This window comes from Leptonychotes weddellii, chromosome 8 (genome assembly GCF_054177405.1).
Source record: "Leptonychotes weddellii isolate Sample4059 chromosome 8, ASM5417740v2, whole genome shotgun sequence".
Lineage (NCBI taxonomy): Eukaryota > Metazoa > Chordata > Mammalia > Carnivora > Phocidae > Leptonychotes > Leptonychotes weddellii.
In genome coordinates, this window is record NC_138376.1 from 45,022,234 (window position 1) to 45,032,971 (window position 10,738).

Genomic DNA, 10,738 nt, shown 5'->3' on the forward strand with positions numbered 1-10,738 from the left:
ACCCAAATAAGCAGGGAAAGGTGCAGTCAAGTGGAGAAGGATTTTTTCCTCTTTTTTTTTTTAAAGAACTAAAGGTGTTATTGTTTATGTTACATGGTTAACATGGAAAATTTAATGCCCTTCTTGATGAGGTAAAGGAATTCAAACAACTATGGGGAATATAAATAGACTTTAAATGGACAAGTTTGAAATCATTGAAGTAAATCACTTGTGATTCCTTAGCAAGGCTGGGGTGTTTTGTTTTTGTTTTGCTTTGACTGGGGGCTATTAAAAAGTAGATTGTGATCAGCTCTTCTCCAAATTTTTAGACCAAGAAAGGTAAAATAATTCATTATTTGATATGTAAAAGGTATATGAAGGAACACTTTCTACCAGGAGTAAGAATGAAAGAAAAACTGCTCAAGAGGACATAACAAAATCTTAGAATTCTGACTTTCTACCGTGCTCTTTTACATTTCGAATGCATCTATGGCTATACTCCCTTTTATCCCTTACTGTCACTTATATGTACATTCTTTTTTCCCTTGCTCCATCTTAGTGGGAATTTATCCATTCTGTAATAAAAGTACACCTGCCTTAATTTGGAATTGGTCACAAAAACAGTAATTCAAAGAATAAGAATATGATTAGTGAGCATTTACTGAGTGTTTACTATGTGCCAGGCATTATTCCAAGGGCTTTACATGTTCTACCTTCTTCAATCCAGTAAGAAGCCCTGTGAGTTTGGTATTAGTATCATCTCCATTTTACAGAAACAAAGCAAGGTTGCCTACTTGCCTGTGATCTCACTGTTAGGGAACGGTGGAGCCGGGACTTGAAATCCGAAGGTGTGGCTCACTGTCCTTGTTGTCAGCTTTCATACTCTGCTGCTCACTGTCGTAATGCTGTCTGGCTCTTTCTTTTTAGTGGGTGTCTGTAGGATGCCAGGATTGTGCTTATAGAGAAGAAACAGAAGGTTGCAACAGTAAATGTAGGAACGTCCAATTCATTTTTTTTTTTTTTTTGCTACACTATTTGGAAATTGTTAACTTTTTGCTGAAATGTTTGTATTTTTTATTAGTGGGTAGCACCAACAACAGTGAACAGAAAAGACTTTCTTGTCTTCTTTCTTCCCTCCAGATAAAAACAAACTGAGAAGTCTGGGAACCTCTTTCTGGGAGGAGACGTTGTAAGTCTATGAAGTTTTGGAGTAGAGAGAAGAACATTGACTCCTTCACTTTTCTATACTTCTGTTTCTCTCCTCATTTCACTTTTTGGTCAGTACAACCTAAGAGCTGATGTGATGAAGGTTGGAAAGAATTCTCTGCTCTCATAGCTTCATTCATTCCCGTGTTACTTATTCAACAGATATTTCTGAGTATGTACTATGTGCCAGGCTCTGTGTTAGGCTTGGGTGTTAAGTGGTGAAGCAAGTCATGGTGAAGAAAATCTGTGGAGGGAAAGAGAAAATGAAAATATAAAACACACATATATGTACACTCACACATATGGGTTTTTTTGGTATATATTACTTATACATGCATATACTTTACTATATATTTTACATATTTGTATACATTTAACTTGCTTATTTACTTTATGTGCTTATTATACATGTACTTTACATATGTATATAGTTATAAATTATCCTAAGTGCTATGACAGAAATGAACAGGTTCAAGGACAGAGAACCAGTTATCAACGGTAGGAACTACTAGAAGGGTTATAATGAGTCCCTGGGGGGAAGTAGCTTCAGGATATTCCTGGCTTTAAAGGAAAGTGGCAGAGGGGGTCTTGAAGTCCCTGCACTGCCCAGCCTTGTCCACAGACTCTCTGATCTGGAATAATGGCAGAGCTCAGAGCTGTGTTCTGTGTGGACCACCAAATGCCCATGGCTGTAACCACAGAAGTGAACACACCAACATGGTCACTTGACAAGGAACTAAACAGATTAGCACACATATTGGTGAAATGTAGAAGACATTTAATTCACAAGCCTATGTTGTGACCATGCTGTGAGGAGATAGAAAAGGAAAGTACCTCTGACCACAAAGATCTGAGTCTAATTGGGTAGAATAAACAGATGCATGAGGAATGACCCTGGAGGCAATGGACCAAAATGTGCAAGGAGAGCCATTATAAATGGAATAAACAGAGCATGGTTGAGCTCATCCTTTTCAAAGGAAATGAGTTAGAGCCATGGCATTTACTTAATTGATGGTGAAAGCAGTAGGAATATGTTTAGATGGACACTGAAAATAAGGGGTTAAATTTAGGAGGCCAAACACAGAAGATGCAACTTCTGCTGAAGGATGATAAACAAGGCAGAGATTTGAGAAGCTTTGTTCTAAACTTGTTACAGTGCTACTGTCCCTCTTGTGTGCCTATTTCCCTATTTATCAATGTTGCTTAATAAAACTTAGTGTTTTCTATACGTAGGGCACAAGCACTAGGCATTTTGTGAAATAACCTGTGTCTCTTACGTGTTTGTTAATAAAATATCCCTTGTGCAAAACAAAACAGACCTTTAATTCCATGATTCAAAAATTAATTTTCATCCAGCATGAGAGGCTCAGAACTTTCAGAGTGTTCAGCAACAATTTAACAAATATTTTTTGAATAATCCCTCAGTGCCAAGGAAGTTATGGAGCAGCAGGACTACAAAAAGTAAACATAGTTCTGTCATTTTGTAGCTTATCGACTGAGTCAAGACAGAGACAGACATGGGTACATTTCATAGAATGCAGTATGGGGACACAAACAGGGGACAGGTAGCATCACCGGACAACGAGTAGGAAAGTTTAGAGAACACTCCTGGAAAGATGATTATTTGATTGAGAATTGATAACACAACAAAAGAAAATAGAAGGACAAGAGAGTCATTTCAGGAAGGGGGAGCAGCAAGAGCAGGATAATAGGATGAGATATAGGGGAAAATGTGAAAAACCTTTATAAGAAACTCTTTTTAGAAACTCGGCATGAAGGTATGTTTCAATGTCAGAGTCCAAACTAAGTTTAAAAAAGAATATGTGGTATATATATACAATGGAATTATATGCAGCCATCAAAAAAATGAAATCTTGCCATTTGCAACGACGTGGATGGAACTGGAGGGTATTATGCTGAGCGAAATAAGTCAATCAGAGAAAGACATGTATCATATGACCTCACTGATATGAGGAATTCTTAATCTCAGGAAACAAACTGAGGGTTGCTGGAGAGGTGGGAGGTGGGAGGGTTGGGGTGGCTGGGTGATAGACATTGGGGAGGGTATGTGCTATGGTGAGCGCTGTGCATTGTGTAAGACTGTTGAATCACAGACCTGTACCTCTGAAACAAATAATACATTATATGTTTAAAAAAAAAGAAGATAGTAGGAAGGGAGAAATGAAGGTGGGGAAATCGGAGGGGGAGACGAACCATGAGAGACTATGGACTCTGAGAAACAAACTGAGGGCTCTGGAGTGGAGGGAGGTCGGGGGATGGGTTAGCCTGGTGATGGGTATTAAAGAGGGCACGTACTGAATGGAGCACTGAGTGTTATACGCAAACAATGAATCATGGAACACTACATCAAAAACTAATGATGGAATGTATGATGATTAACATAACATAATAACATAAAATTCAAAAAAATGCACAGGATGTACAACCCTAGTTTGATACTTTAGGATTGAGATGATATTCACAGAACTAATTTAAACTGCCTAAAACCATTTTGAGATATGGAATTGTTTTGGGGCCCAAACTTCCTTTCATGAAAGAAAACAGAGGGACAGAAGTTTAGAATGGTAACAGCTCACTGCTTGCATTCCGATCATGTCATTCGTATACGTGGAAACAATCTGGGGATGCTGGCATCCTTTGTGACTTTCTAAGAAGTGTAGTAACGTTTGTGAGAACCACCACGTATTGGTGAATTTGAAGGGTGTGGCCTGAAGAAGGGGTCAGATTAGGCTGACCAGTGTAATGGAGTCTTGTGACACTACCGTTAGCAGAAACAAATAAAAATACTTTTTCTCTGCCTCCAGCTCAGGACATGGCCCAGCGCAGGCTCAAGGTAGACTCATCCTTTAACGAGTGCAGTGTTACTTGCCTAAGAATTCAGGGGAGCAGATGGCCTATGTTAGATCTTGGGTCAGTCAGGGTCCAGTCAAGGAATATTCGTTAAATGGAGGATTCAGATGCAGGGAATTGATTAAAGCACGAAACAGGTAATGAAAGAGACAGAAGCCAACCAGAGAACAGTGGGGTGACAGGAGATTTAGGGACAGGAGCAAGCCATAACCCACCCTAGCTGGAGGGACACAGGATGAAGAGGGTACTGAAACACAGCAGCCATGGGTTACCAGGTAAGAACTGGCACATGGCAGGCTTTAGCGGCAGGAGGTGGACATGGAAGAGACCTAGCGGCTGCCTGACAAGGTGCAGGAGGCAAACAGTGTTGAGAGAAGTGCCCTGACTGCTCCCTTCTTCCCAATCTCCTGTCTCCTCCAAATGTCCCCATTCCCAAGTTCAATTGGCAGAAGCCAGCAACAGCTCCCCTGAGACTGCGCTCTAGGAAAGGAAGCCGTAGGGGTCAGAATTTCCTACCCCCAGTGAGCCAGAGGGAGGGCAAGGAATGGATCCAAGGGCAAACAAGTCCAAGATCCCATCAAGAGAGTTAGTTATAGAAAGCCCAGGACTATCTTACTGACGAAGGGAGCCTGCACTCCAAAGACGGGGTTCTTAGAAAGTTTGAGTAGAAGGAAACATATCTTTAAAACATGTTTCCTCTCTTTCTCTGCTTTGCTTGGCTAGAAGGTCAACGTAAAATCAGAACATCTGCATGCACACCCCCAAAATTAGTTCTAATTTGGCTAGAAACTCTCATCAGTAAAGAAAACTGATTTTTTTTCTCTAAAAGAAATTGCATTTTAATGTCCTATTTTGTAAAACTTAGCCTACATGTAAGATTTTCTGTTTGTTGTGCTAGTACATTCTACAAATCAGAAGATCCTTGAATTATCAAACAAAGGCTTATTTGCCTAAATTACCATGCTGCCCTGACACTGAGATATGGGGTTTGTTTTGAGTCTTCGCACATTTAGTGACCTGCAGTATTTTGATAAATGCCATTGCCTAGAACTATTCAGTAGGAGGTTTGGGCACCATCTGTGTTTGTTTCTGTAGGAGCAGTAACTGCCTGGAGAAAAATCTGATGCTCATTTCAAAGATGCAATATAAACAAAATGCAAGATGATGCCTTTAACATAATTATTCCACCTTTCATTTACATAGTACTTTATGCATTTCAAAGTGATTTGATATGCTTTCATCTAACGGATCTTCACAGAACTTGTGGAAGTTAGGTATGGGCTTCTAAAAGATACAAAAGCTCAACAAGGGGGGCGCCTGGGTGGCTCAGTCGTTAAGCGTCTGCCTTCGGCTCGGGTCGTGATCCCAGGGTCCTGGAATCGAGCCCCGCATCGGGCTCCCTGCTCCGTGGGAGGCCTGCTTCTCCCTCTCCCACTCCCCCTGCTTCTGTTCCCTCTCTCGCTGTGTCTCCCTCTGTCAAATAAATAAATAAAATCTTTAAAAAAAAAAAAGCTCAACAAGGAAAATAACACTGAAAATAGGCAGTTTCTTAGGAGAAGACTATAAAATACCATATAGTTTCATCTCCTGCTGACAGTAATAGAAAATACTTATTGAGCACCTTCCCTGTGCCAGGCACCTTAAAAGTATATCACATATATTAACTCATTTAATCATCAGGACAATCCTATGAAGTAGGTATTATTATATTCTTTTTTTTTAACTTTTTTTTTATTCTATTTTATTTTATTATGTTATGTTAATCACCATACATTCCATCATTGGTTTTTGATGTAGTGTTCCATGATTCATTGTTTGCGTATAACACCCAGTGCTCCACGCAGAACGTGCCCTCTTTAATACCCATCACCAGGCTAACCCATCCCCCCACCTCCCTCCACTCTAGAACCCTCAGTTTGTTTCTCAGAGTTCATAGTCTCTCATGGTTCGTTTCCCCCTCCGATTCCCCCCTTCATTTTTCCTTTCCTACTATCTTTTTTTTTTTTTAACATATAATGTATTATTTGTTTCAGAGGTACAGGTCTGTGATTCATCAGTCTTACATAATTCACAGCGCTCACCATAGCACATACCCTCCCCAATGTCTATCACCCAGCCACGCCATCCCTCCCACCCCCCACCACTCTTATTTTAAGGAGAGAGGGACTAAGAGAGACAGGGAGGTTAACTGGCATAATAAGAGAAATTAGCCCTAGCAGTCTAACAAAATACTGTCTTTCTTAAGCAGTGTCTTCTTTAAATATATACCTAATAAGCAGTGTTCTTAATTACAGACATATATTTATATTGGGTTTCTTCTTCTAAAATGTGCATGTAGCTCAGTGGTGTGCTGGTAAACTGGCTCACTTCCTTTCTGCAAAAGAGAAAAAAAAAGCCCTACTTTTTAGCATGCTGTGGTCTGAACGTTCTGCCTCTCTCCCCCGAAAATTCATGTTGGAATCCTCACGCCCAGGTGATGGCGTTAGAAGGTGCGGCCTTTGGGAGATGATTAGGTCATGAAGGTGGAGCCTTAATGAATGGAATTAGTGATCTCATAAAAGAGATTCCACAGAGCTCTTTAGCCCTTCTGCCATGCAGGATAGAAGGAGAAGGCTGCAACCTGGAGGAAGGCCCTCACAAGACCATGCCGTGCTCCCTGCCCCCCACCCCGTGATCTCACACTCCCAGCCTATGGAACTGTGAGGAATTAATTTGTTGTTTAAAAGCTACTGGCTCTGTGGTATTTTTTAAAATAACAGCCCGAATGCGGGCACCTGGGTGGCTCAGTTGGTTAAGCGACTGCCTTCGGCTCAGGTCATGATCCTGGAGTCCCAGGATCGAGTCCCACATTGGGCTCCCTGCTCAGCAGGGAGTCTGCTTCTCCCTCTGACCCTCACCCCTCTCCTTCTCTCTCTGTGTCATTCTGTCTCTCTCAAAAATAAATAAAATTAAAAAAAAAAAATAACAGCATGAATGGACCAGACTAAGACAAAGCCCTTGACAATTTCCATGGTATGAGTAGTCCCACCAGGTCTACTTCAGGCTACCAAAATGAAGTCCCTGAATGCTAAGCTGAGAAGAAATGTGGATGTTTGGATCTCATTGGCTTATGGTTCTAGCACACCAGTGACTGATTAAAATCACTGTTGTACTCAGGATGACAGGTATGCCACGGATGTGATGATCTACTCTTGAAATATTCTTAAAACACAAATTCATTTTATTTTCAGATGTTTTATGCAACTTATTATGAATTAAACTGTTTTAGATATGTTCAGTGTTCAATCACTGCTTATAATGAATTTTGTAATCATGTTTATGTTGGAATGTTTTTTGCTGATGATAATCAGGCTTGTCTGGGCTGAGGTGCTCCTGTAGCATCTGGGGAGAGGAGAGGGGAGGCCGAAAAAGTGCAGCTATTCATATGATGATCAGTAGAGACATGCCTTGAGCTTGGTACCAGCCATTTTTCAAACCAAAGTTCCTTAGGTTATTTTGCAGCCAATACGGTTACTAAGATTCCAGTTAGCAATCTGGAAGTCTTGGGTTTGGATCCACCTAAGAATTCCATGTGTGTGTTATGTCGAATTCATCCAATAGTCCTTTAAGGAAGAGTGGCCATTTGTTTAAGCCCCTCTAGCCTAGAGCCACGTCAGCTGAACCAGGAACAATGGGGATGGACAGTCAGGACTTCCCTTGAGTGGCACTGAGGCTGAGCTGACAGGCGTCCTGTTCTGTGACAGTTGCTTCTGCCCAAGCTCCCTCTTCTGGATGCTACCAGTCCTTTCTCTAATACCAAAAATAAGTATCTGCCTTTATTGTCATAGCTGTCTCATGTTAAAAATGTTTTACAAATACATGTCCACAACTAAACACCATGTGATGCCTTCCACTTCCCCCTTTATTCTCCAAAACACGTATATGAATAATAAATTCAGAGCATTCTGTCATCTTGTCATCATATTCCTTTCTCATCTGTGTTTTTTCTGTTTATTCTTTGTTCTTCCTATTATTTTTCTTGTCTATGAAACTAGTCCCAAAAGTATTATAAAATTTCACAGGGGGGAATATGAATATCTCCTGACATTTTTTTTTTTACAACAACAACAACAAAATGCTAAGGAAGCTTGGCTTGTTTGGTGCTGGGAAGATGTAATGCAGCAACATAAAGATTCTCAGTGATCTTTCTGACAGTCATGCCTTTAAAACTGTTAACAACCCAAGCCAAACAATGGCAAAACAAGCCTATTCTACAAAAAAAGCAGATCTGCAGAAAGCTTGGGAAAGCTTACTTATAAAGGCTTTCTCCTTCCCATTGAAAGGTTTTGTCCTCTATGGAGACACTGGTCTGAGAAGAGGGGTTTACCAGCTGTGCTGGGCACAAACATGGATGGGAAATGCCCCTCTTGTTAAGATGCCTGCAACTCTTTTGCCTTTTCTATCTTTTTATTGGGAAAGAAAAAGTCTAAAAGCTTACTCTTACAAAATAACAATTGTTGAAAGTCTTTGCCAGATTATGGTTCTGGGTCAAGAAACATTTTAACTAACTAACCAAAACCTTCATAGATCAAATGCTTGATCCTTCAAATGGAGACCATTGGAATCTCCCCCACACACAAGGTGGAATGAATAAACCAGATAAATCTAAATGTCTCATTCATTCAACAAACAAATATATGTCAGGCATATTTTAGACACCAATCCCTATGATAAAGATTTAAGAATTCAAATTTGAATAAAATATAGATTTTATCCTTGGCAGTTTGCAGTCTAAACTGCATTTACTAATTGTGACAAAAAATCTTTATTATAAGTAGTAAAATCTATAATCTCTATCTACCTATATATCCATATATAGATGTATCTTCCTCTCTCTCTCTCTCTCTCTATATATATAATCAATATATAATCTATAATAATATACTAGCCTTTCAAGCAATAATATACAAGCTTTCAAGCAAGACTTTAAACCTGAGTTTCATATTAGAAGATAATGGAACATTTTCAGGTGTTTATTGTTATAAATTTTATTGTCCAATTAATCCAATAGGAATCTAAAATGCAGGCAAAAAAAAACAACTTTAAAAGGAAGATTTTGTTTTGAGTTAAAGAGTAAAAGAAAAAAAAATTCTGGTTCACCTACCTTCTGTCCATATCTGACTTTTCATCCAAATCTCACCTCTTCTGGGAAGCTGTCTTTTAAAATCCCAGCCCAGATTAACCTCTTCTTTTTAAAGCTGCATAATTAACATATTAATATGTTCCACATATATTTTAATCAGTGGTTGTTATTCATAGTCACTTCAGAATCACCTGTGGAGTTTAGAAAATACACATTTCCAGGCTCTAACCTCAGAAACTTATTAAGTCAATGCAAATATGGTCCTCGCATTTGTATTTTTAAAGCACACCACATACAATGCATTCCCAGTTAAGAACCACTGTTCAAATTACACTATAGGATTTGGCATTTTATAATAGCATATATTCCATATTCATACATTTATATTCTTATAACCCCAGGTGAATCTTAAGCATCTTTTGGGTAGAGGCACAGACTTCTATTTACTTTGTTCTCTGCAGCACACAGAATCTCCTCTGCACTAGTAAGAATTTCTACACTTCTTTTTTGAAAAAGGGATTTCTTTTCAACAACCTCTATGTAATACTATCATATCTGCTTTTCTATGTATATTTTTTACACAGTGGTGGAACAAAATTGATTATAAGCAAATATTATTTATTCATCTTTATTTAATATTGCTTTTCAGAAAGGTTCCTGAATTAGGGCAATCCCTAGAGAGTTTCAGAGAAAGATGTTAATTCTAGCATAGTGGAGTTAAACTTACATTGGTTCAAATCCAAATTCTCTTCTTATCTGGCCTAGGGTGAGGAGAAAAACAATAGAAAAAAGTTTATAAAGTGCAGGCCCTTAGTAAACATTTAATGCACAATAGCTACTATATATATGAGATGTTAGGGAAGTCTCTTCACCCCCAAGAATTTTCCTCAGCATCCAGATTTCATGCCTTATATCCTGATAACCGGTTACTCCCAGAGACATCTATTTAGTCAGAGAATGTCAGAGCTGGGAGGCCTGCTGAAATGAAACGATCCTCGATCTTCCTTTTAACCTCTGAGGCAATTTAGGGCTAGTAGCTAAAGCAATCCGTACACATTCGTGGGATTGGAACGTTCTACCTCACAGAGCTATTTTAAGAGTCAGAGAACACAGGGAAAGCCCTGAGTAGAAAAACTAGTCACTTAATAAATCATTGTTATTGTCATTAATATAGTAATAGTGATATCCTGAACTACAACCTAGCTCAGTTCAGTGCTCTTTTCTTGCATCTTAAAATGTATGTTCCTTATAAAAATACAGTCTTATAACAGCTAATAAGAATAACAAATTAAAACTATTGATAATCTTTGACTGTATTCAGTAAGACCAAGCCACTAGTATCAACCAGCAAATAGGAAGATAGTATACCATCTTCTGACCTATGTTGTTAAGGAGCCAGACCTTTGTCTGGTTTCAGGTTTGCCCACTATGAGAGGAGACCACACTAGTCAATCTCTCCGTCTCTGTTTCTTCGACTGTAAGATGGTGGGGGAAATAAAATAGCTCCCTCATTGGGTTACTGTGAAGAATTCATTACACATGAAAGTATTTCAAAGCCTC

General features: G+C 39.2%; 1 long non-coding RNA gene across 1 annotated transcript; it reads right to left on the reverse strand.

The window, feature by feature from the left end:
• Positions 1-449: 449 nt before the first annotated feature.
• Positions 450-9,941, reverse strand: LOC145722841 (uncharacterized). Its single transcript, XR_014147410.1, has 3 exons — positions 9,906-9,941; positions 9,200-9,369; positions 450-1,429 (listed from the first exon to the last, which is right to left on the reverse strand). It is a non-coding gene; the product is annotated as an uncharacterized LOC145722841 (long non-coding RNA).
• Between the last annotated feature and the right edge of the window lie 797 nt (positions 9,942-10,738).